The following is a 24,300-nucleotide window of genomic DNA, read 5'->3' as shown; positions in this document are numbered from 1 at the left end:
GATGGACAGGGCAGTGTCGAGTCAGTTTGGTGTGACATAAGCATAGGGAAATCAAAATTGAGAGTAGGAGTGTGCTATAGGCCTAATGACTCTGATGAGTATAATAATATATTGTACAGGGAAATAGAGTGGGCCAGTAAATCAGAGAGTCTTATAATGGGGGATTTTAATTTCCCAGATATTGACTGGAATTTGTGGGTTGGTCACTCGCACACTAGCAAGGCTTTTGTGGATTTATTGGATGATTGTTTTCTACATCAGCATGTTCGTGAGGCAACAAGAGGGAGCAATACTCTTGATCTGATTATCAATAGTGATTCTTCATGTATTAAGAACCTGCAGATAAATGAACCACTAGGTGGCAGTGATCACAGTGTGTTGAAGTGGGATTTACTCAAGGAGGTAACTACCATCAGAGGTAAAGGGAAGGGTTTTTGTTTTCGTAAAGGCGACTATGATGGTCTGAGACAGTATTTAAATTCTATACAGTGGGACCAACTGATGATGTTACAAACAGCAAACTCAAAATGGGAAGCATTCAAGGAACTAATCTTGGTGGCTACCAGGCTTTACATACCAACTAAGAAATACTGTTCAAGCTTTAGGCCTAAATGGTTGTCAGATGGACTAATGAGACATGTGGCAGAGAAGAAAAATGCATGGGATACATACAAATTAATGGGTGACATGGAAGCCTATGATAGATATAAGTTGGTCTGTAACCAAGTCACAAAGGAGATTAGGCAGGCAAAGGCAGACTACGAAAAATCCTTGGCAAAGGATGCAAAGAAAAACAGAAAGGAGTTCTTTACATACTTGAACTCGAGAAGGAAAGGGATGAATCAGATTGGTCCACTGGATATTGATGGTTCAACAGTTGAGGATCCTGCTCAGGTGGCTAACAATCTAAACGAGTATTTTGCATCTACATTCACGCATGAGGAGTTATTCAGGAAGGAGAATGATGTAGGTAAAGTAAACATTGGCAGTGAGCTGGATGATTTTGTAATAACTGAGAGGAAAGTGGAGGAGAGATTGTTGAGGATAAACATAAAAAAGGCACCTGGGGTGGATGGGATCTATCCAGTTATATTAAAGGAGGCAGCAAAGGAAGTATGCAAACCCCTAGCCATAATTATGAGAGCTTCTTTGGACTCAGGGGAGGTACCCATAGACTGGAGATGTGCAAATGTAACCCCAATTCACAAAGGAGGATCAAAGGCTGACACAAGTAATTATAGACCTGTTAGTTTAACTTCTGTTCCAGGTAAATTAATGGAGGCACTGGTTAAAGAAGCACTGCAGGATCATCTAGACAAGAATTCAGTTATAGCTCAGACGCAGCATGGTTTTGTTAAGGGCAGGTCTTGTCTGACCAATTTGATTGGATACTATGATGTAGTCACAAAAGAACTGGATGCAGGGAATAACTTTGATATTATATATTTGGATCTTAGAAAGGCTTTTGATACTGTTGCACATGGAAAACTGCTGCACAAATTGGAGCAGTGTGGCATTGGAGGCAAATTGCTGCTATGGATAAGGGGATGGTTGAGTGGCAGAAGACAGAGAGTGGTAATCAATGGACACTGCTCAACGTGGACTAATGTTATTAGTGGAGTTCCTCAAGGTTCAGTGTTGGGTCCGTTGTTGTTTTCGGTGTTTATGAATGATATTGATGATGGGATATCAAGTTTAATGTCCAAGTTTGCTGATGATACAAAGGTTGGCAGGGTCGTTAAGGACACTACTGACGCTATGCTGCTGCAACAGGATCTGGAAAGGTTGAACAGATGGGCTGAGAGGTGGCAAATGAATTTTAACATTGACAAATGTAAAGTACTACATATGGGAAACAGTAACCCCAGAGCAACGTATCAACTCTGCGGTACTACACTGACAGTGGTGGAGAATGAAAAGGACCTGGGGGTAATTGTGCAGGCAGATATGAAGTTCTCTGAGCAGTGCAGACGAGCTGCAAGAGTAGCTCATGGTGTCTTGTCAATGATATACAGGAATTTTTCTAGCAGGGATAAGGAGGTGATTATTCCCTTGTATAAGGCAATGGTTAGGCCACATCTTGAGTACTGTATACAGGTCTGGAGGCCTCATTTCAAGAAGGATGTAGAGCTGCTGGAACGGGTACAGAGAAGGGCAACAAGATTAGTAAATGGAACAAAGGGTTGCTCTTACGAAGAAAGGCTTAAGTTTTGCAAATTACAGAGTCTGGAGACTAGGCACCGGCGAGGTGATCTGATAGAGGTGTATAAGGCTTTGAATGGTTTGAGCATGCTCAATGCCAATGGGATTCTTCATCTTTCTCAGAATAATCACCTCAGAGGGCATAAATTCAAATTGAGGAAGGACGGATGTCGGATAGATGTGCGGAAATTTGCCTTTGGCCAGCGGGTGGTTGGTTGGTGGAACCGACTTCCATCACTTGTTGTTGAAGTTGATAGCCTAAACAAATTTAAAGCTCAACTGGACAGGTATTCCGAACGAACGGAGGGGTGAAATGGGAGAGGGTTTTTTTTTTTTTTTTTTTTGGCTGATGCTGAATAAGCTTGCTTTCTTGCATCATATGCCTCTACTAATGCTAATGCTAATGCTAAGGGAAACAAGATTGGTGAGGGGAATGAAGGGATCCTCTTACCAAGAGAGGCTGAAGTTCTGCAAATTGCAGCGGCTGGACACTAGGCACCTGTGTGGTGATCTGAATGAGGTGTATAAGGCCTTGAATGGGTTGAGCACACTAAATTCTGATGAGATTCTTCCACTTGCTCAGATTATGAACCTAAGGGGGCATAAATTCAAATTGAGGAAAGACAGGTGTAGAATAGACGTGCGGAAATTCGCCTTTAGCCAGCAGGTGGTTAATTGCTGGAACAAACTTACATCTGTCATTGTGGAAGTTGATAGCTTAAATAAATTCAAGGAGGAACTGGACAAACATTTAGAGGGAATGGTTGTGTGAATTTTTTTTTTTTTTTTTGGCTGATGCTACATAAGCTCATATGCTTGCTTTCTTGAATCACATGCCTCTATTACTAAGTGTGTTGATCCTTTGACATGTTCTTTTATACGCAACACTGTCCTCTAAAATAGTATTCACTGTTGAAGCAGCGATACCTAATTCCTTTGCAATAGATGACAAACTTTCTCCAGCTTCGTGCTTCTTAATCATTTTCATCTTCATTACTAAATCAAATTTGTTTCATTTCCTGGCACTACCACCACTTGCACTTTCCATTGGTCCCTTTTCCCTTCACCATTGTAATACGTAAATAGGAATGAAGAGAAGTTTCTGAAAATTTGTTTTTTATATGATTGAAGATTTCAGTGAAGGGGAATATATCCATAACAGCGTAAAAACCCACAGAATTCCAGTTATTGGTATTACCACAAACGCAATAAGATCGAGTTTACTACCTGTTTATAATTTGATGCACTAATAGAAAAGTCCAATAAATCAGAAAGTGCAAATTGCTTTTATTGTTTTATGGTCGTGACCTCCAGAAACGTGCTTTAGAAAAATATCACAAAGACATTCAAAATTAATTCTTATAATGGGAACATATGATAATGATGAAAGGGTAATACAATTTCCATTATAAATAGCTTAGTAATATATCAAAATTTTCAACTTCCAAGGACTTGGAACGAAATAAAAAAAAAAAAAAAAAAAACAATGCATTATTGAGTTCACATTACGATATTCTGATGATACCTCCATTTATTCCTACAGGATGCAAAAACTTACGTAAAGTCGAGCATTACGAAGTCGGGGAGTTCCTGTATATATAATTACGGCTGTATTGGTACTATATAGGTACTCAAAGTGTATTAAAACATTGGCTGTTTGTTATCTGGTTTTTAGGAGCATTAGCAACTAAGGCCATATTGCTCTGGAATATGCGGTGGTCATTCCCTGACCTTTCCGCAAACTCCGTATTTGGTGGTGACGGGCTCGAACCCCGGTCTAATCAAGAAACGTGTGCTACGCACTGCTGCTCCTTCCCACCTGGCTACAGAGGCGCCAAAACATTGGCAAAAAAGTACTAAGCGGGCCAGAAGAACCTATAAAGACTAATATAGCCTGTATTTTTATTATTATTATTAGCCATATGGTGCAAGGAAGCCTGAGACTTACACTTCACTAACCAAAAAAAAAAAAAAAAAAATTCTGAATTACACACAGAGAGAGAGAGAGAGAGAGAGAGAGAGAGAGAGAGAGAGAGAGAGAGAGAGAGAGAGAGAGAGAGAGAGAGAGAGAGAGTAGAAGGGAATCACCGAGAAAGAGAAGAATGATGATATCCACCTCAGGACCCTGGTGTGCCAAGCCCTGAGTTGGTTTACACTGCTATACCCTATAAATAAACATATAATTAGCAATAAAATAAAAATATAAAATTTTATATTTTTATTTTATTGCTAATTATATGTTTATTTATAGGGTAAAGCAATGTAAACCAACACAGGCTATATTAGTCTTTATAGGTTCTTTTGGCCTTATGGCCCCTCTTAATACTTTTATGCCACTGTTTTAATACACTTTGCACTGGCTGGCAAAAACTTTGCCAGCCAGTGTAAAGTCCAATTATACTCTTACAGTAGTAATTACATTACAGACTGATGTAATGTTTAATCTACAATTGATGCCATTAATCTGATCTGATATACATTTTACATCTATTCCAATATTTCATAATAGATTAAACACACACACGCACGCACGCACGCACACACACACACACACACACACACACACACACACGCACACACACACGCACACACACACACACACACGTGTGTTTAAGCCGAGAATTAGGGTTGAATTTGAAAGTGTCTGCAATTCTGCCCAGACACGATAGGAGGGAGTATATGATGAGAGCCTTGTCGATCAATTCGGCCCTGGAAAGATTGTGCAAGGCTCAAGGGGTAGAATTTTTTTCAGCCTGGACTGTACTTGTTAACAGGAGAGATTGCTTCTACAGGGATGGGATACACTTAAATAGAAAGGGTGCAAGAATATTTGCTGATGCTATCGAGGCAGTGTTAGGTGGGTCGAAAAACTGCTAGCTTGGGGGGAGACAAAGACCAATAGATTGACAGTAGCCACTGGCAGAGGTGAAAGAGATTCTTGCACTGCTTCTATTAGAATGAGCAGAAGCCTGAAAAACAAGATGCATGGTATTTCAGAGACTGCTGGGAGCCATTGCGGTACAAGTAAACACATGGGTTGTGTTAGGGTAGCTAAGAATAGAAACAGGTGCAGGTATACTTGCGTGTACACCAATGCTAGGAGTTTAGTAAATAAATTTGATGAATTTGAGGTATTGCTCAAAACATCGAAGGCAGATATTATTGGGATATCAGAGACTTGGTGTCACACAGATATAAGGGATGCAGAACTGCAATTTGGGGAGTACAACGTCTACAGAAAGGATACACAGGATAGGAAGGGAGGAGGGGTTATGCTATTAGTTAAGAAACACATAAAAACCAAGGAAGTGAAGCCAGTCGACATCGCTGGACAGTGCAGTGTGGAGTCAGTTTGGTGTGACAAACATTGGGAGATCAAAATTGAGAGTAGGAGTGTGCTATAGGCCTAATGACTCTGATGAGTATAATAAGGAACTGTACAGGGAAATAGTGGGCCAGTAAATCAGAGTGTCTTATAATGGGAGATTTTAATTTCCCAGATATTGACTGGAATTTGGGGGCTGGTTACTCACACACTAGCAGGACTTTTGTGGATTTATTGGATGATTGTTTTCTACATCAGCATGTTCGGGAGGCAACTAGAGGGAGTAATACTCTTGATTTGATTATCAGCAGTGATTCTTCATGCATTAAGAATCTGCAGATAAATGAACCACTAGGTGGCAGTGATCACAGTGTGCTGAAGTGGGATTTACTCAAAGAGGTAACTACCATTAGGGGTAAAGGGAAGGGTTATTGCTTCCGTAAAGGCGACTACAATGGACTGAGACAGTATTTAAATTCTATACAGTGGATCCAACTGATGATGTTACCAACAGCAAATTCAAAATGGGAAGCATTCAAAGAACTTATCTTGGAAGCTACTAGGCTTTACATACCAACTAAGAAATATTGTTCAAGGTTTAGGCCAAAATGGATGTCAGATGAACTAATGAGGCATATGGCAGAGAAGAAAAATGCATGGGATACATACAAATTAACACATGACACAGAAGCCTATGGTAGATATAAGTTGGTCTGTAACCAAGTCACAAAGGAGATTAGGCAGGCAAAGGAAGACTACGAAAAATCCTTGGCAAAGGATGCAAAGAAAAACAGAAAAGAGTTCTTTACATATTTAAACTCGAGAAGGAAAGGGATGAATCAGATTGGTCCACTTGATATTGATGGGTCAACTGTTGATGATCCTGCTCAGGTAGCTAACAAACTAAATGAATATTTTGCATCGACATTCACACATGAGGAGTTATTCAGCGAGGGGAATGCCAGAGGTGTATTCAACTCTAGCAGTAAGCTACAGAATCTTGAAATAACTGGGAGTAAAGTGGAGGAGAAACTGTTGAAGATAAACACAAGAAAGGCACCCGGGGTGGATGGGATCTATCCAGTTATATTAAAGGAGGCAGCAAAGGAAGTAAGCAAACCCTTAGCCATAATTATGAGAGCTTCCTTGGACTCAGGGGAGGTACCCATAGACTGGAAATGTGCAAATGTGACCCCAATTCACAAAGGAGGATCAAAGGCTGACACAAGTAATTATAGACCTGTGAGCTTAACTTCTGTTCCAGGAAAATTAATGGAGGCACTGGTTAAAGAAGCACTGCAGGATCATTTAGACAAGACTTCAGTTATAGCTCAGACACAGCATGGTTTTGTTAAGGGGAGGTCTTGCCTGACCAACTTGATTGGATACAATGATGCAGTCACAAAAGAACTGGATGCAGGGAATAACTTTGATATTATATACTTGGATCTTAGAAAGGCTTTTGATACTGTTGCACATGGAAGACTGCTACACAAATTGGAGCAGTGTGACATTGGAGGCAAATTGCTGCTATGGATAAGGGGGTGGTTGAGGGGGAGAAGACAGAGAGTGGTAATCAATGGACACTGCTCATCGTGGACTGATGTTATTAGTGGAGTCCCTCAAGGCTCAGTGTTGGGTCCATTATTGTTTTCTGTATTTATAAATGATATTGATGATGGTATATCGGGCTTAATGTCCAAGTTTGCAGACGATACAAAGGTTGGCAGGGTTGTCAAGGACACTACTGACACTATGCTGCTGCAACAGGATCTGGAAAGGTTGAGCAGATGGGCTGAGAGGTGGCAAATGAAGTTTAACATTGACAAATGTAAAGTACTACACATGGGAAACAGCAACCCCAGAGCAACGTATCAACTCTGTGGTACTACACTGACAGTGGTAGAGAATGAAAGGGACTTGGGGGTGGTTGTGCAGGCAGATATGAAGTTCTCTGAGCAGTGCAGACGGGCTGCAAGAGTAGCTCATGGAGTATTATCAATGATATACAGGAATTTTTCCTGCAGGGATAAGGAGGTGATTATTCCCTTGTATAAGGCAATGGTCAGGCCACACCTAGAGTACTGTATACAGGTCTGGAGGCCTCATTTCAAGAAGGATGTAGAGCTGCTGGAACGGGTACAGAGAAGGGCAACAAGATTAGTGAATTGAACAAAGGGTTGCTCTTACGAAGAAAGGCTTAAGTTTTGCAAATTACAGTGTCTGGAGACTAGGCACCAGCGAGGTGATCTGATAGAGGTGTATAAAGCCTTGAATGGTTTAAGCATGCTCAATGCTGATGGGATTCTTCCTCTCGCTCAGAATAATCACCTGAGAGGGAATAAATTCAAATTGAGGAAAGACAGATGTAGGATAGACGTGCGGAAATTTGCCTTTAGCCAGCGGGTGGTTGGTTGGTGGAACAGACTTCCATCCCTTGTGGTGGAGGTTGATAGCCTAAATAAGTTTAAGGCTCAGCTGGACAGGTATTTTGAACGAACAGAAGGGTGAAGTGGAAGTGGGTTTTTTTTTTTTTTTTTTTTTTTTTTGGCTGATGCTGCATAAGCTTGCTTTCTTGCATCAAATGCCTCTACTAATGCTAATGCTAATCCATTATGCATCAATAACAAAAGATTTGTCTACATAAAAAGATTTAATATTTCTAAACAGATAGGGCACTCTGGGCTAATTTCTGTCATGATAGAGGGAAGGGCTTTTACTTTCGTAAGTGTGACCAGAGTGGTCTCACAGTTTTTAAATTCTACACAGTGGGACGATCTGATGGTCTTACCAACAGCGAATTCTAAATGTGAGCATTCAGGGAAGTAATTGTAGAAACTACTAGGCTTTTCATATCAACTAAGAAATACTGCTCACAGCTTAGAACTAAATGGATGTCAGATGAACTGATGAGACTTGTGGCAGAGAAGAAAAATGCATGGGATGCATAAAAATTATCAGTAGATACTGAGGCCTATAGTAGATATAACATAGTTTGTAATAAAGTCACAAAAGAGGTTGGGCAAGCTAAGGTAGATTATGAGGTCTCTGGCAAAGAACAGCAGCAAAGACTTCTTTACTTATGGCAGAGAAGAAAATTAACAGTAGAAGATCCTGCTCAGGTTTCTGACAAACTGAAAAGGTATTTTGCATCTACATTCACACTTGAGGAATTCGTTAGGGAGGGGATATCAGAAGTTTATAAAATTCTAACAGGGAGATAATGACTGTGATAACTGAGGCATATGATGCAAGAAAGCAAGCTTATAGAGCATCGAGCAAAAAAAAAAAAAAAAAAAAAAAAAAGTATAATAAAATGAAAAACCTTCCCATTTCATCCACCCAGTCACTCCAAATGTTTCTCTAATTCAGCCTTAAATTTATTTAAGTTATCAACTTCCACAACAACAGTTGGAAGTCTGTTCCAGCAATCAATTACCCACTGGCTAAAGGCAAACTTCCAACACATCTATTCTACAACTGCCTTTCCTCAATTTGAATCTATGCCCCTTCAGGTTCTTAATCTGAGCAAGCAGAAGTAGTCCATCAGCACTGTACCTGCTCAAACTATTCAAGGTCTTGTACACCTCAATCAGATCACCTTGCAGGTGCTTAATCTCCAGATGCTGCAACTTAGAGAATTTAAACCTCTCTTGGTAAGAGAGCCCCGCCTTTGTTCCTCTCACCAATCTTGTTGCCCTTCTCTGTACTAGTTCTAGCAAGCCTACATCCTTCCTAAAATGAGGCCTCCAGACCTGTACACAGTACTCAAGGTGTGATCTCACCATTGCCTTATACAAAGGTTTAATCATCTCTTTGTCTCTGCTACCAAAATTCCTATATATCACTGACAAAACTCCACGACCTGCTCTGGCAGCCCATCTGCACTGCTCAGAGAACTTCATATCTGACTGCACAATTACCCCAAGATTTTTTTTCATTCTTCATCTCCCTGAGTGTGGTACCACACAGTTAGTACATCTCTCTTGGGATACTACTACCCATATGCATTTGATAAACATTTGTCAATATTAAACTTCAGTTGCCACTTCTCAGCCCATCTGCCTAACTTTTCTAGATCCTGTTGCAGTAGCATATTCTCTTTACTATCATTAAAAACCCTGCCAACCTTTGTATCATCTGCAAACCATAAATACACAAAACAACAATGGGCCCTGCACAGAACCCTGGGGGACTCCACTAATAACATTAGTCCATGTACAGCAGGTCCATTTATTACCACTCTTTGCCGTCTCCCACTCAACCAACCCTTTATTCATTGTAGCAACTTGCCCTTAATGTCATACAGCAGTCTTCAATATGCTACAGTATCTTTAGTATCTATCAACGTGCTATCTACAATATACTTTAATGTTTTGGAAACCAGCGCAATGCTTGAACCTATGAAACCATCTGATGCTTGCCACAAACTTGGCTTGGGGTTTGCCATACTTATCCTTAATATCTTCATAAATACTTCTTGCTTTTGCTTGAATGGCCATTGGATTCAGGGGCACTTGCTTCTGAATCTGATTTTCCATCCATATTATTAATAGCTTTCCATCTTCGATACAGCACTTGAACACTGTTTTGTGATCACTGTTGATCTTAAATGTGTTGCTCCTTTAACATGTTCTTTTATACGTGCACTGTCCCTTAAATTAGTATTCGCTGTTGAAGGAGAAAGACCTAATTTCATGCAATAGATGACAAACTTTGTCCTGCTTTGTAATTCTTAATTAATCATCTTCATTTCTAAATCAATTTTGTTTTGTTTCCTAGCACTGCCAGCACTTGCACTTTCCGTTGGTCCCTTTCTCTTCACCATTGTAATAAGTAAATAGGAATGAAGAGAAGATTCTGAAAATTTATTTATGTTTTTTATATGATTGAAGATTTCAGTGAAGGGGAACTCATTTCACCATAATACCGTAACGTAAAAACCCACTCCACTGAATTCCAGTTATTGGGATTATTGAAAATGCAATAATCAAATTTACTACCTGTTTATAATAGATTGCACTAACAGGAAAGCCCAATAAACTGGAAAGTGCAAATTGTTTTATGGTAGTGACTTCCAAAAATGTGTTTTAGAAAAATATCATAAAGGCATTCAAAATTGATTCTTATAACAGAACATATGATAACAATGAAAGTGTAATGCAATTTCCATTATAAAAATGACCTTTTAGAGAGATAAAAGCTTAGTTATGTAGCAAAAATTTCAACTTCCAAGGATTTGGAATGAATTAAAAAAAAACAATATGTTATTGGGTTCACATTATGATATTTTCACAATATCTCCATTTATTCATATGGGATGCAAAATACGTTTCCAGGATTTTTTTTAAGTTTACACCGGCCAGCAAAAACTTATGTAAAGTCGAGTACAGGCTTTATGTTGTTCTTGCTTTATGAGTTCCCGGGTTTAAATTTTTTTTTTATATTTTTTTATCAAGTATCAACAAAATCGAAAATATGAACATTAATTGCAAAAAATGAATGTTAAACATACAATACAGTGTACCCCGCTTTACAATATTAATCCGTTACCATCATATTGCGAAAATATCGTAATGTGAACCCAATAACACATTGTTTTTTAGTAATTCATTCCACAACCTCGAAAGTTCAAATTTTCACTATATAACTCCCTAAAAGGTCGTTTTTATAGTGTAAATTGTATTAGTTACCAATTCAAATCATTAAATGCACTACACTTTCATCGTTATCATATGTTATAAGAACCAATTTTGAACGGCTTTGTGATATTTTTCTAAAGCACATTTCTGGAAGTCACGACCATAAAACAATAAAAACAATTTGCACTTTCCGGTTTATTGGGATTTCTGTTACTGCAAGAAATTATAAACGGGTAGTCAACTCTGGCAGTAAGCTACAGAATCTTGAAATAACTGGGAGTAAAGTGGAGGAGAAATTGTTGAGGATAAACATAAAGGCACCCAGGGTGGATGGGATCTATCCAGTTATATTAAAGGAGGCAGCAAAGGAAGTAAGCAAACCCTTAGCCATAATTATGAGAGCTTCCTTGGACTCAGGGGAGGTACCCATAGACTGGAAATGTGCAAATGTGACCCCAATTCACAAAGGAGGATCAAAGGCTGACACAAGTAATTATAGACCTGTGAGCTTAACTTCTGTTCCAGGAAAATTAATGGAGGCACTGGTTAAAGAAGCACTGCAGGATCATTTAGACAAGACTTCAGTTATAGCTCAGACACAGCATGGTTTTGTTAAGGGGAAGTCTTGCCTGACCAACTTGATTGGATACTATGATGCAGTCACAAAAGAACTGGATGCAGGGAATAACTTTGATATTATATACTTGGATCTTAGAAAGGCTTTTGATACTGTTGCACATGGAAGACTGCTACACAAATTGGAGCAGTGTGACATTGGAGGCAAATTGCTGCTATGGATAAAGGGGTGGTTGAGGGGGAGAAGACAGAGAGTGGTAATCAATGGACACTGCTCATCGTGGACTGATGTTATTAGTGGAGTCCCTCAGGGCTCAGTGTTGGGTCCATTATTGTTTTCTGTATTTATAAATGATATTGATGATGGTATATCCGGCTTAATGTCCAAGTTTGCAGACGATACAAAGGTTGGCAGGGTTGTCAAGGACACTACGGACACTATGCTGCTGCAACAGGATCTGGAAAGGTTGAGCAGATGGGCTGAGAGGTGGCAAATGAAGTTTAACATTGACAAATGTAAAGTACTACACATGGGAAACAGCAACCCCAGAGCAACGTATCAACTCTGTGGTACTGCACTGACAGTGGTGGAGAATGAAAGGGACTTAGGGGTGGTTGTGCAGGCAGATATGAAGTTCTCTGAGCAGTGCAGACGGGCTGCAAGAGTAGCTCATGGAGTATTGTCAATGATATACAGGAATTTTTCCAGCAGGGATAAGGAGGTGATTATTCCATTATATAAGGCGATGGTCAGGCCACACCTAGAGTACTGTATACAGGTCTGGAGGCCTCATTTCAAGAAGGATGTAGAGCTGCTGGAACGAGTACAGAGAAGGGCAACAAGATTAGTGAATGGAACAAAGGGGTGCTCTTACGAAGAAAGGCTTAAGTTTTGCAAATTACAGTGTCTGGAGACTAGGCACCAGCGAGGTGATCTGATAGAGGTGTATAAAGCCTTGAATGGTTTAAGCATGCTCAATGCTGATGGGATTCTTCCTCTAGCTCAGAAAAATCACCTGAGAGGGCATAAATTCAAATTGAGGAGAGACAGATGTAGGATAGACGTGCGGAAATTTGCCTTTAGCCAGCGGGTGGTTGGTTGGTGGAACAGACTTCCATCCCTTGTGGTGGAGGTTGATAGCCTAAATAAGTTTAAGGCTCAGCTGGACAGGTATTTTGAACGAACAGAGGGGTGAAGTGGAAGTGGGCTTTTTTTTTTTTTTTTTTTTTGGCTGATGCTGCATAAGCTTGCTTTCTTGCATCAAATGCCTCTACTAATGCTAATGCTAAACTCGATCTTCTTGCATTTCTGAAAATACTGATAGCTGGAATTGTGTGGGTTTTTACGTTATTATGGTGAAATGTGTTTGCCCTTTACTGAAATCTTCAATCGTACAAAAAACAAATAAATTTTTAAAAAATAAACTTTTATTTTTGCAAATCTTGTTAGTTGCAATTTGCGAAAAAATGCTTATGCATGCTATTGAAATTTATAAAGAAAAGAGAAGATTATCTTGGAAATAAACGTCTTTGAAGCATTTCTGAAGAAGATGACTCCTTGTGCAACAAACCAACGAGTACCAAGCCAATAATAAGTGATCAACAAGTGTGCATTTAGTGATGATGATGATGGTGAAGAATAAACATTCTTTAACATTTGTAAATCATAAATAATTTCTCTATTGTTATAATTTTATTGATTTTACAGACTACGTTTTTATTTCTTTGGATAAATCAATCATTGTTTAAACTAATTTCATTGTTGATAAGTAACTCCTTTTTTAACATTATGTCTACGGGAAATACATTCCCGCTTTACGAGCGCACGCTAGGAACGAATAAACTCGTAAAGTCGACAACTGCCTGCATTACGTAAGCCAGGGAGTGGCTGTACTTAATATTGTTCCACTTGCATGAAAACTAATAAGTTCCTATTAGTTTTAATTAGTTCTTCATATTTAATTAACGGATTTCTTGAAAACGTATTCTTAGTTACTGTTGGATGAACAATGTGGTTTTAGAATGCAAAAAAAAAAAAAATATGGGATTCAAAACAAATTCTATGCTGGTGCTCTGTTATTATTTCATTTATTTATTACTAAAAGAGTTGACTGATTGTATACGAAAGAGTACAATCACAATCAGTCATTTAAAGCAATGGGTCAAAACAAATTCTATGCTGGTGCTCTATTATTTATTTTTATTTATTTATTATTAAAAGAGTTGACTCGTTGTATACGAAAGAGTACAATCACAATCAGTCATTTAAAGCAATGTAAATCGCATACCATTAGTATGTTTACTAAATAAATATGCATTAAATAAATCGCACTCGAAACCAGATTTCAGTTGTCAATTATCGAACATATTGTTGTGCCACGCATTTTAAGATGCTCGATAAACATTGAGCTGTATTACTAATACGTTCTTTAGCAAAGATTCTCGTAACACGGTTAGCCAAGAAACATTGCACAACTGACTTATCAGAGCCAGAAATGAACTAAAAAAAAACAGAAAAAGAGATGAAGACTGCCAAAACAGAAATAAAATGTAACCGGCCTTTAAACAGAAAATTTATTTTATGATATATATATTTATTATTTTTTTTACTAGTCTGACTGCATAACAATTGCGTCAGATACTATTTTTCCACTGGAAGAAAACACACAGAACTTGAAAAAATTTAACGTCCTCTCTTATCAAAATTATAATCAAAATTTGTACAAAAGTACACCATACGCAATCGATGATACTTTAAAAACACAAATCATAATTCTGAAGAAAAGCATAATGTCAAAGGAATGTTTATTGCCATTTCGTGAAAGCGAGAGCATCCAAATAAGTATAAGCAATGTGTAAATGATGTCAAACTCCTCGTTCGGGCAAAAATATAACAGATATAAGTATATATATTTCAAAAAAAATTAATTCACTAAAATCATAAGAAAATCTAGTTCCGCTTTAAAGCATCTATGAAATTAAAAATTAATAGTATACTGTACCAGAACAAAACAATTATTCAGAAAAATACTATTCAACTTAGCCATCAACCATTCCTCCCCAAACCCAGATGTTCGTCAGCAAGTTTCGTCAGGTGAATATGAGAAACGACAATTTTACAAGCATTTTTTAGAAGTACAATATGAAAATAAATATACAAACATACATAATATTAAATTGTTTTTATGGTGCTGCAAAATTTTATTGCTAACATATAACAAACCATATATGTATATATAATGCTACGCACATAATATTATAAAATTTTATGTAATATGAATAAAATAAAAAGATATCAATATAGTACTTGGAAAGCAAAGCTGATTTTTTTACGCAGTGTTAGTCAACTAAACAGCAAATTTAAAAAAACTAAATTTGCTGTTTAGTGGCCTAAACAGCAAATCTTACACTATGGAGGTAATTGTTGTCAACAAGTTTGTTCCAGCAGTCAAGCACTCGCTGGCTAAAGGCAAATTTCCGCACATCTATTCTACAATTATCTTACCTCCATTTGAATTTATGCTCCCTTACATTCTAGGTAAGAGCACCTCTTTGTTCTCCTCATCAATCTCATTGCCCTTCGCTACTCATTCTAGGAGCTCTAAATCCTTCCTAAAATGAAGAATCAAGAACTATACTGGTGCTCAAAGAAAGTGCATCACCTAGGAATTTCACATTTCTAACCCTTTTTCGCGATGGTATGTTACATTAACGACTAGCATCACAAATAGAAATATAAACAAAAGATATTTATTAATAGTGAAAGCAAAGCTAAGTAATATTTGACAAGTGGTCTCAAAATATTCCAAAATGAGCATTTGCAACCATTATACAACAGTTTTGGTAAACACGACAATTATGGCTTAAATGGTATCAGAAGCCCTCAATTTGCTTCAGTTTATCATTTTAAATGGAAAACAAAATGAAAAGTTCACCAGGTGCAAACTAATATTTAGTTGAACCGCCTCTGGCTCTGATGACAGCAGCACACCGTCGAGGCATTGACAAGATCAATTTCGAAGAAAATCAACTGATAGTTCGTGGTTCCAAACACGAATTATGGGTTCCTGAAGTTCACGAAGGGTCTTTGATTTCTTTCTGGCAACTGCAGATTCCACGATGCCAACAGTTATCTATAGGATTCAGGTGCAGGCTCTTTCCTGGCCAGCTAAGAGTTGTAATGGACCGTTCTTCTAACTATTTTACACCTGTAAAAAATTTAAACACATTACTGTCGCACCTCTAATGCAGAAATGAAGCTAAAGTAACTACAGAAGTGCCTACTTACACTTTCGCCCGATGATAAGGAGCGGAGTCGTCCTGAAAGATGCAGTTAATTGTTGGCAGGTTGAAATGGTCTCTAATGGTTGGCAGAAATTTGCCTTCCAATATAGCCAGGTATCCATTGGCATTTACGGAACCTTTTATAAACAGCAGGTGATAAAAAATGCACCCACATATCATTTGGCTGGTAGGGAATTTCACTGTAGATGCCATACAGTCTGGATGGTATTCTTCACCACGTCTCTCTCTCTCTCTCTCTCTCTCTCTCTCTCTCTCTCTCTCTCTCTCTCTCTCTCTCTCTGTCTATGGCGAATTGTTTGTCTCCATCAAAGCCATGCAGGTTGAATTTCTTCTCATCCGAGAAAATAACTGTTTCATCTGCACAACAGTAGCAGGAGGCTTGGATTCTTGAATGCCTTTGTGGGGACGAGAAATTTATTATTTTATTTTACTATACAAAAATAATAATAATAATAATATATATATATATATATATATATATATATATATTATTATTTTTATTATTATTATTATTTTTTTTTTTTGGTGATAAGACCTCCTCATCAAACCTTGGACATTCAACCCTCTATCAAATTGCACAAACATGATTGCCTACATGATCAGAATTTCAAGAATTGCAAATGTATAACTGTGGAAGAAGTTTCAAATCATTGTTACCTTGGGTTATGGATTGACTACAGTCTAAGTTGGATAATGCACATAACATACTTTTCTACTACATTAAGAATAAGTTAAATCTTAGAACAAAAGTTACCTTATTTTATGCATTAGTGGACTCCCAACTCAATTATTTAGTAAATATATGGGCACGAGCAAATAAAACAGAAATAAGGGCAATAAACAACTTAATGAATAGGATTCTGAAACTTTTAATGGGGACAAACTCTTGGAATGACCTGAACAAGAGAAGGCAATTTTTGTTGAAATACATAAAATACTGTATCCAGTTCAAAAACTGAAGTTAAATCTATTCTTAAAAAATCTTAACACTATTTTTGAAGAGTCGAATCTGCAAAGAATTGTCTCACAAAATTTAAAGAACCCAAAAGCAATTACTTTGCCTCACCCTAGGATACTAAATAGATTTGGAGATAGGCACACAATGAATATAATAAACAACTTGTTGGCTAGCATTGATTTCAGGCTCAGGAGAAGTTACCCCATCTCCAAATTAAAATTCCTAATAAGAAAATTCTTGATACTCAATGACACAGTAGATTAGAATTGATATGCAGATAAACTACTACATCTGTTTACAGTGTGGAATATACTATGTTTAGTGACTTCATAGTCTTTTCTGTAGGATAACAAATTTGTACAAAACTGTTGTAAAGGAAGAATTACAACTTATTGTCAAGAAATTTACTTTTCTTGACAGTTTCATTTATTGTAAACGAATTATCTTGATAAATAAAATTGTATTATTATTATTATTATTATTATTATTGTTTTTTATGCTGGCTCCCAGGCATGGGCAATTCGGGGTAGGATTGCTGGCACCCTCTGGTCTAGCACGTCTACCAGAGTGTGCGGGAATTTTGTGCGGTCAGCACAGACAGTATAGTAAACCCAGGCTCATAAAGACTGGTATCAGGTAGCAGTTCTCCAAGGTGATGACTGCTTCCTGGTGGCTGGGTATCCTGTTTATAACATAAATTCACACTTACACATTATACAAACCTAACACTATATACATGTATATATATTTTTTTTTTCAGGCTTGTTTAGGTATAATAAAGTCAGAGATATTAAGTGGATTTGGACAAATGTCTAGAGGCCACCAAAGATTATAATAAATAACGAAATTTGACATGCTCCTTACACCATATTAATCGAGCCGTTTTCATTTTTTCTGTGAGGAGGGGCTTCTTCTTAGGACAACGGGCTACAAATCGATTTTTGAAGAGGCGCCTTCTAACTATTACTGCACTTGCTACCACTCCTGTATGTTCTTCTCGTTCTCTTTTCAGCTCAGACGAAGAGGTTTTATGGTTTTTAAGGCATAAGCGCTTCAAAACGGGATCCTGTTTTGGCGTAGAGACTTGTTTGCGTCCGGTTCCTTTTTTTCCTATCAGCAGAACCAGTATTATTGAGTTTTGAAAGAAATCTACTTATACTCACTGTCGACTGATTACAAGACACTCTATCTATATATAGGAAGAACATCCTTTCTCACGTAAAGCAACAATAGCACTCTTTCTTCGTGACGTCAACTGCACATAACTCGCCATCCTGACACAAGCAAGGAATGACTGTAACTCTTGCAGAGCGTGCTTATATAGCCGAAAGTAACAGCTGATGCAATCTTACGTCATCACCTACGCATGTCAATCTTATCTGATGCAATCTGTAAGAAATATTGCCATATACTTACTTTATTCAAACTACAATTACAATTTAAGGCGTGATGTTCTTTCTTTGAACACTCGTGTATATGCAGTACTCAAGATCTGGACTGAACATTGCCAAATGCAAAGGGACAATCACCTCCTCATCCCTTCTAGAAAAGTTCCTATGTATCACTGAGAAGATCCCATGAGGTGTTCTGGCCGCTTCTGTGCATTGCTCTGAAACTTCATATCTGACTGCCCAATTACGCCCGGGTCTTTTACATTCTCCACTACCCTGAAAGTAGTACTGTACAGTGGTATGTTAATCAAGGGTTACTGCTACTGACACAGTACTTTTCATATGTCAATGTTAAACTTCAGTTACCACTCCTCAGCCCATCTGCCCAACTTTTCTAGATCCTCATGCAGTAGTATGCTGTCATTACTGTCATTAACAACCCTGTCAACCTTTGTATCATCTGGAAACTTCGACATTAAGCCTGATATACTTCATCAATATCATTGATGAAGGTATTTCGCCCTACAATCGTCTAATCCTTACGATTGTCTTCATCTCTTCCCTGCATTTATTTCACCTTTACATCCGTACGTTGGCGCTATTTCCTCATTCTCTTAACTCATATTTTCAATAAACCGCCCAAAGTTCGGCCAATGCTGATGGTGAGTAACCTCATCAGAGACTGCAGATCGGAACTGCTTCAATGTGGAAAGGGATGTGAACTAGGGAACACACTTCCAAGAGATCGCTCAGTCATACAACACAAACAACAAAGTACAAGCACTATGCATGAACCTCTGGTTTGGAAGAAAGGTCTGTGTCTTCAAGGGAAGAAGCCTAGGTCTGCTATACAAGGTAGCTTTTGTTCCCATAGTAACCTACGACGGGAATAAAAGCAGTGATCATTGCGAGGCACTGTCTCTGAATCCAGAGGCGGATACTCCTTCAAATGATTGGGTACTATAGGACAATACCCAATCTCGTACGCCAAGTCATTACTATCACCATGGTCGAAAAACCTAAACTAAATTATTATATTATAGTCACCTGAAAAGTTACCTTCAAAGACTGGAACTACATACGTTATGAATGAATGCAAAATACGTCGAACTGAGAAACCAGCTGCTTAATTTTGCTCATATCCTTTCTTCCCTACAAAAAGAGCATATCTATTTCCAAAACTTTGATGATTCCCAGATCTTCTTTTCCTTTGCAACTGCGGTGTTCATGGTTTGCTCTGATACCATACAAACTGTGCAGTACTACACTCAGCGTAGTGGAAAATGAAAAAGACTTGGGAGTAACTATGCGGTGAGTGAAGTTTTCTAAGCAGTGCAGACAGGTGCGGAGAACTGATTGAATCGTTGAAGGCATTGAATTGATTCATTCCTCCTCTTGCTGATACTACACACATGACTGGCACATAAATTCAAATTGAGGAGGGTTGGTTGCAAGATGGATGTACGGAAATTTATCTGCAATCAGAGGTTGGTTGATTGTTGGAACAAATTTCCATCCGTTGTGAAAGTGGGTACTTTGAATAAATTCAAGGAAGAACTAAACAAATTCAAATCCTTGGAGGGGATATTCAGATGAGTTGGGTATTTTATTTTATTTTATTATTATTATTTTTTTTTTACGATGATCTGTGAGCCTGCTTTCTTGCACTAATTTATAATTAGTGCAAGAAAGCAGTCATTTTTAAAATATAAATTTTAGCAACCAGAGAGGGAAATCCTCTTGATCTGGTAATCAGCAGTGACAATTCGTGTATTAAAAAATTGCAGATAAAGGAAACACTAGGTGACAGTGATCACAGTATACTGATGAGGAATTTACTTAAAGATGTAATTACCATCAGAGGTAAAAGAAAGAGTTTTTGCTTTCATAAAGGTGACTACAGTGGTCACAGACAATTTTTAAATTCTGCACAGTAGATTAGACTGTCGATGATCTTGCTCAGATAGTAAACAAACTGATTGAGTATTTTGCACCTACATTCACACATGAGGAATTATTAAGGAACAAAATGCCAGACGTTTATCAAATGGTAACAGGGTGCTTAATGATTTTGTAATAACTGAAAGCAAAGTGGAGGAGAAATTGCTGAAGTTAAACATTAGACAGGCACCTGGAGCGGATGGTATATATCCAGTTATATTAAAGGAGGCAGCAAAGGGATCTAAGCAAACCGTTAACCATAATTATGAGAGCATCCTTGGATTCAGGGGAAGTCCCCACGGACTGGAGTTGTGCAAATGTATCCCCAATTCACAAAGGGGGAATCGATGGGTGACCAGAGTAATTACAGACCAGTTAGTTTAACTTCTATTCCTGGTAAAATAATGGAGTCACTGGTTAAAGATACATTGCAGGATCATCTAGACAAGACTGCCACAATAAATCAGACACAGCATGGGTTTCTTAAGGAAAAGTCTTGTCTGACAAATCGAATGGATACTATGATGTGGTTACAAAGGAACTAGATTCAAAAAATTATTTTGATATCATATACTTGGATTTCAGGAAAAATTTGACATTGTTGTGCCTGGAAGACTACTGTACAAATTGGAGCAGAATGCTATTAAGAATAAGTTTCTAAAGTAGATAAAAGGGTGGTTGAGTGGGAGAAGACAGAGGGTTGTAATCAATGAATGCTGCTCTTCGTGGACTAAAATTATTAGTGGGGTCCCATGGGGTTTGATTTTGGGAACACTGTTGTTTTGTATATTATCAATGATGTCGATGAAGGTATATCAGGTTTAGTGTCGAAGTTTGCAGATGACACAAAGGTTGGCAGGGTTGTCAATTACAGTAATGGCTGGCAGAAAAGGAAAAAGACCTGGGAGAAATTGTGCAATCAGATATGAAATTTTCTGAACAATGCAGACAGGCTGAAAGAGCAGGTCATGGGGTGTTGTCAATGATATACAAGACTTTTGCTAGTAGGGAAAAGGAGGCGATTATCCCTCCGTGGCATGACCATTGTATAAGGCAATGGTCATGCCACGCCTTCAGTACTGCGTACAGGTATGGAGGCCTCATTTTAGGAAGGATGTAGATTTGTTTGAGCGTGCGCAGAGAAGGGCAACAAGATTAGTGAGGGGAATGAAAGGATCCTCTTACCAAGAGTGGCTTAAGTTCTTCAAATTGCCGTGGGTGGAGACTAGTCACCTGCGAGGTTATCTGATTGAGGTGTATAAGGCCTTGAATGGGTTGAGCACGCTGAATTCTGATGGGATTCTTCCACTTGCTCAGTTTACGAGCCTAAGGGGACATAAATTCAAATTGAGGAAAGACAGTTGTAGAACAGACATGCAGAAATTTGCCTTTATCTGGTGGGTTGTTAATTGCTGGAACAAACTTCCATGATTTGTTATGGAAGTTGATAGCTTAAATAAATTCAAGGACAACTGGACAAATTTTTGAGGGAATGTTTGTTTGAAATTTTTTTATTTCTTTGTATTTATTTATTTATTTTTTGGCTGATGCTACATAAGATCATCCCCTTGCTTTCTTGCATCAGAGTGCCTCTATTACCATTGCAATATTATTAGCATTATGCTAATGTATTAATACTACTTCCTTGTGGGTAGCACAGTTTCTAGAATCGCCGTCGTCCTCCCCCACATCAGGTGGAAAAGTCCTGATCTCGATTCCATCGACAATGTGAAGAAATTTTAATGGCAACGTGGCTGAGTCAGTCGGTATCAGAGAGGGTAGCATGTTCTCCCCCTGAAAATCCGTTTTTCTAATTGACAGATAATATATATACGGGGCAGTATGGCCTTAGTCGCTGATGCTTCTAAAAATCCTACTGCAACAACAACAACAGTAATTACTATCGTACTTCTGCTTTGACTACCAAAGTCTAGCAGTTCTATATCATCCTTGAAAAGAGGATCAATTCCCCCAGGCGTCCTATATATTCGTCTCAGATATCACTCCACCGTCATATGATGGTGGAAGGTTATAGGTATGTTATATGTATGATGCATTGGTTCACGATCAGCAGGGATAATTCTCTGCTGATCTTGAACTCTTCCCCATGGATTCTTGTTACATAGCACAATGCTGATCTGGCCCACCCTTCGGCCTGGTTAGGTTTTCTACTGAATTCCTCTGAAATTGTTGATGCTGGGCCAACTTTTCGTCAACGTGAGATTTTGAGGTCGTTTATACTCTGTTGATCTAATTTCTTCTCTGGAAAGGATTTGGTGCAGACCACGTTAGTTACTCACTGTATCCGTCATTCGATCTAGGGGCTTACATCTGGTGAGTATGGACCCTATAATGCGACGTAATTCAAATTAGGATTATCCGTAGTTGATTACATTAACCCGTATTTGTGTTGGAAAATTGAGTGTGTTCTCTGGTCGATTTGCCTGTTTTGCCGGACGAAAAAACTCCAGTATATGGGCGGGGGGGGGGAACCTTGCTATTTACGCTGAGACCGACTAACTTAGCCACGGAGTGAAAAAAGCCCTTGAGTATGGCCAGGGTCCTGAGCAGGATATCGTCATCCTTCTCGTAACGCGGGAATTTTTTTTTGTTTGGTGCAGCGTAACCCTCAGGCTTCCTTGCACCATATGGCTCATAATAATAATAATAATAATAAAATAGTAATAACTCCTGCTCGTCAGGAGGCCTCTGAGGACTCCTCTTGTGGGATTTACTGTCCTCACTATAACGACCCCCCCCCCGATATTTTGCTGCAGTTTTACTCATTCAATGTTTGTGTAGTTGATTGAATACTCTTATTGCTGATTCCCTGTCCCTATTGGAATGTCATGCTTGCTGCTGGATTTACCTATCGGCAACTTTGTTCTGTTCTTAACTGCACACTTATATTCTTTCTCTTTACCGTACTTGTGCTCATTTGTAAGCATTCTGTTCTTATACATGGACCTCTGTCTGCGCGTGTAACACAGTGGTATCGTCACCTTCTTCCCCACACCGGGTGGAAAAGGTCCGTGTTCGAATCCTGTCGATGACGCGAAGAACTTTAAAGGGCTTTTTTACTCCGTGGCTAAGTTAGTCGGTCTCAGCGTAGATAGCAAGGTCCCCCCCCACCAGATACTGGAGTTTTTTCGTCCAGCAAAACAGGCAAATCGACCAGAGAACACACTCAATTTTCCAACACAAATACGGATTAATGTAATCAACTACGGATAACCCTAATTTGAATTACGTCGCATTATAGGGCAAAATCCTCAAGTTGCGTAGTGAATTAACAAGCCTACAAGTTACGCTTGTAGGCTTGTTAATTCACAAGCCTAAAAGCCAGTACGCAGGTGTAGCACCTAAAGCCTTAGGTGCTACACCTGCGTACTGGCCTGGCACTCACTGGGATTTGCATCTGCTGGCAAGGCCGGAAGACATCTCAGCACATCACCATTTGAGCACATCACAAGGTGATGTGCTCAAATGATAGTTACCTCTATCGGTAGAATATCATGGACATGCTCTGATGTAATGGTGCGTCAGAATATTGTATGTATTGGTTTTCTGGAAGGGGGATAAACACGCTTTCTCGAACGATAAAGCGTGCGTTTCTCGACCAAGGTATACTAACTTACCCACAGTTTTAAAAGTGTCATGAAAGTTTATCCTGCTTACAAGAAGTATTTCTTTATTTCGGCGGTGATACGTATCTGAACTTAAACTAGCTAGCCATCCACACCATATATACGAATTAGGATCACAGATGCGAAACAATAAATTAAGGCAATCACTTTTTTATTTTTGATTATGGTATTAAGATTATTGTTTATTTATTTATCTTTAATCAACAAAAGTAGCTAAAATTGTCGCGGTATAAATTGTTGCATTGTGTTTATTTTGAATTATGTTTTCTTCTCATCTGTTTTTAACAATCGTTGTAGCGCCACGTGTGTTCAA

At 38.5% G+C, this 24,300-nt stretch overlaps 1 protein-coding gene across 2 annotated transcripts in view; it reads right to left on the bottom strand.

The window, feature by feature from the left end:
* LOC150080166 (uncharacterized) overlaps nt 1–14,850 on the bottom strand; it is a 120,700-nt gene extending 105,850 nt beyond the window's left edge. Inside the window, exon 1 of one of the 2 annotated variants that reach the window (XM_090380993.1) lies at nt 14,748–14,850. The gene's annotated coding sequence lies outside the window, so the exon portion shown is untranslated. The remainder of the gene's footprint in view (nt 1–14,747) is intronic. The other variant, XM_090380994.1, reaches the window with a different exon arrangement.
* Between the last annotated feature and the right edge of the window lie 9,450 nt (nt 14,851–24,300).

This window comes from Mastigoproctus giganteus, chromosome 9, assembly GCF_048544385.1.
Source record: "Mastigoproctus giganteus isolate SK-2022 chromosome 9, ASM4854438v1, whole genome shotgun sequence".
Classification (NCBI taxonomy): domain Eukaryota; kingdom Metazoa; phylum Arthropoda; class Arachnida; order Uropygi; family Thelyphonidae; genus Mastigoproctus; species Mastigoproctus giganteus.
Note: the sequence above shows the minus strand (reverse complement) of the source record. Positions and strands in the feature narration are given on the sequence as shown.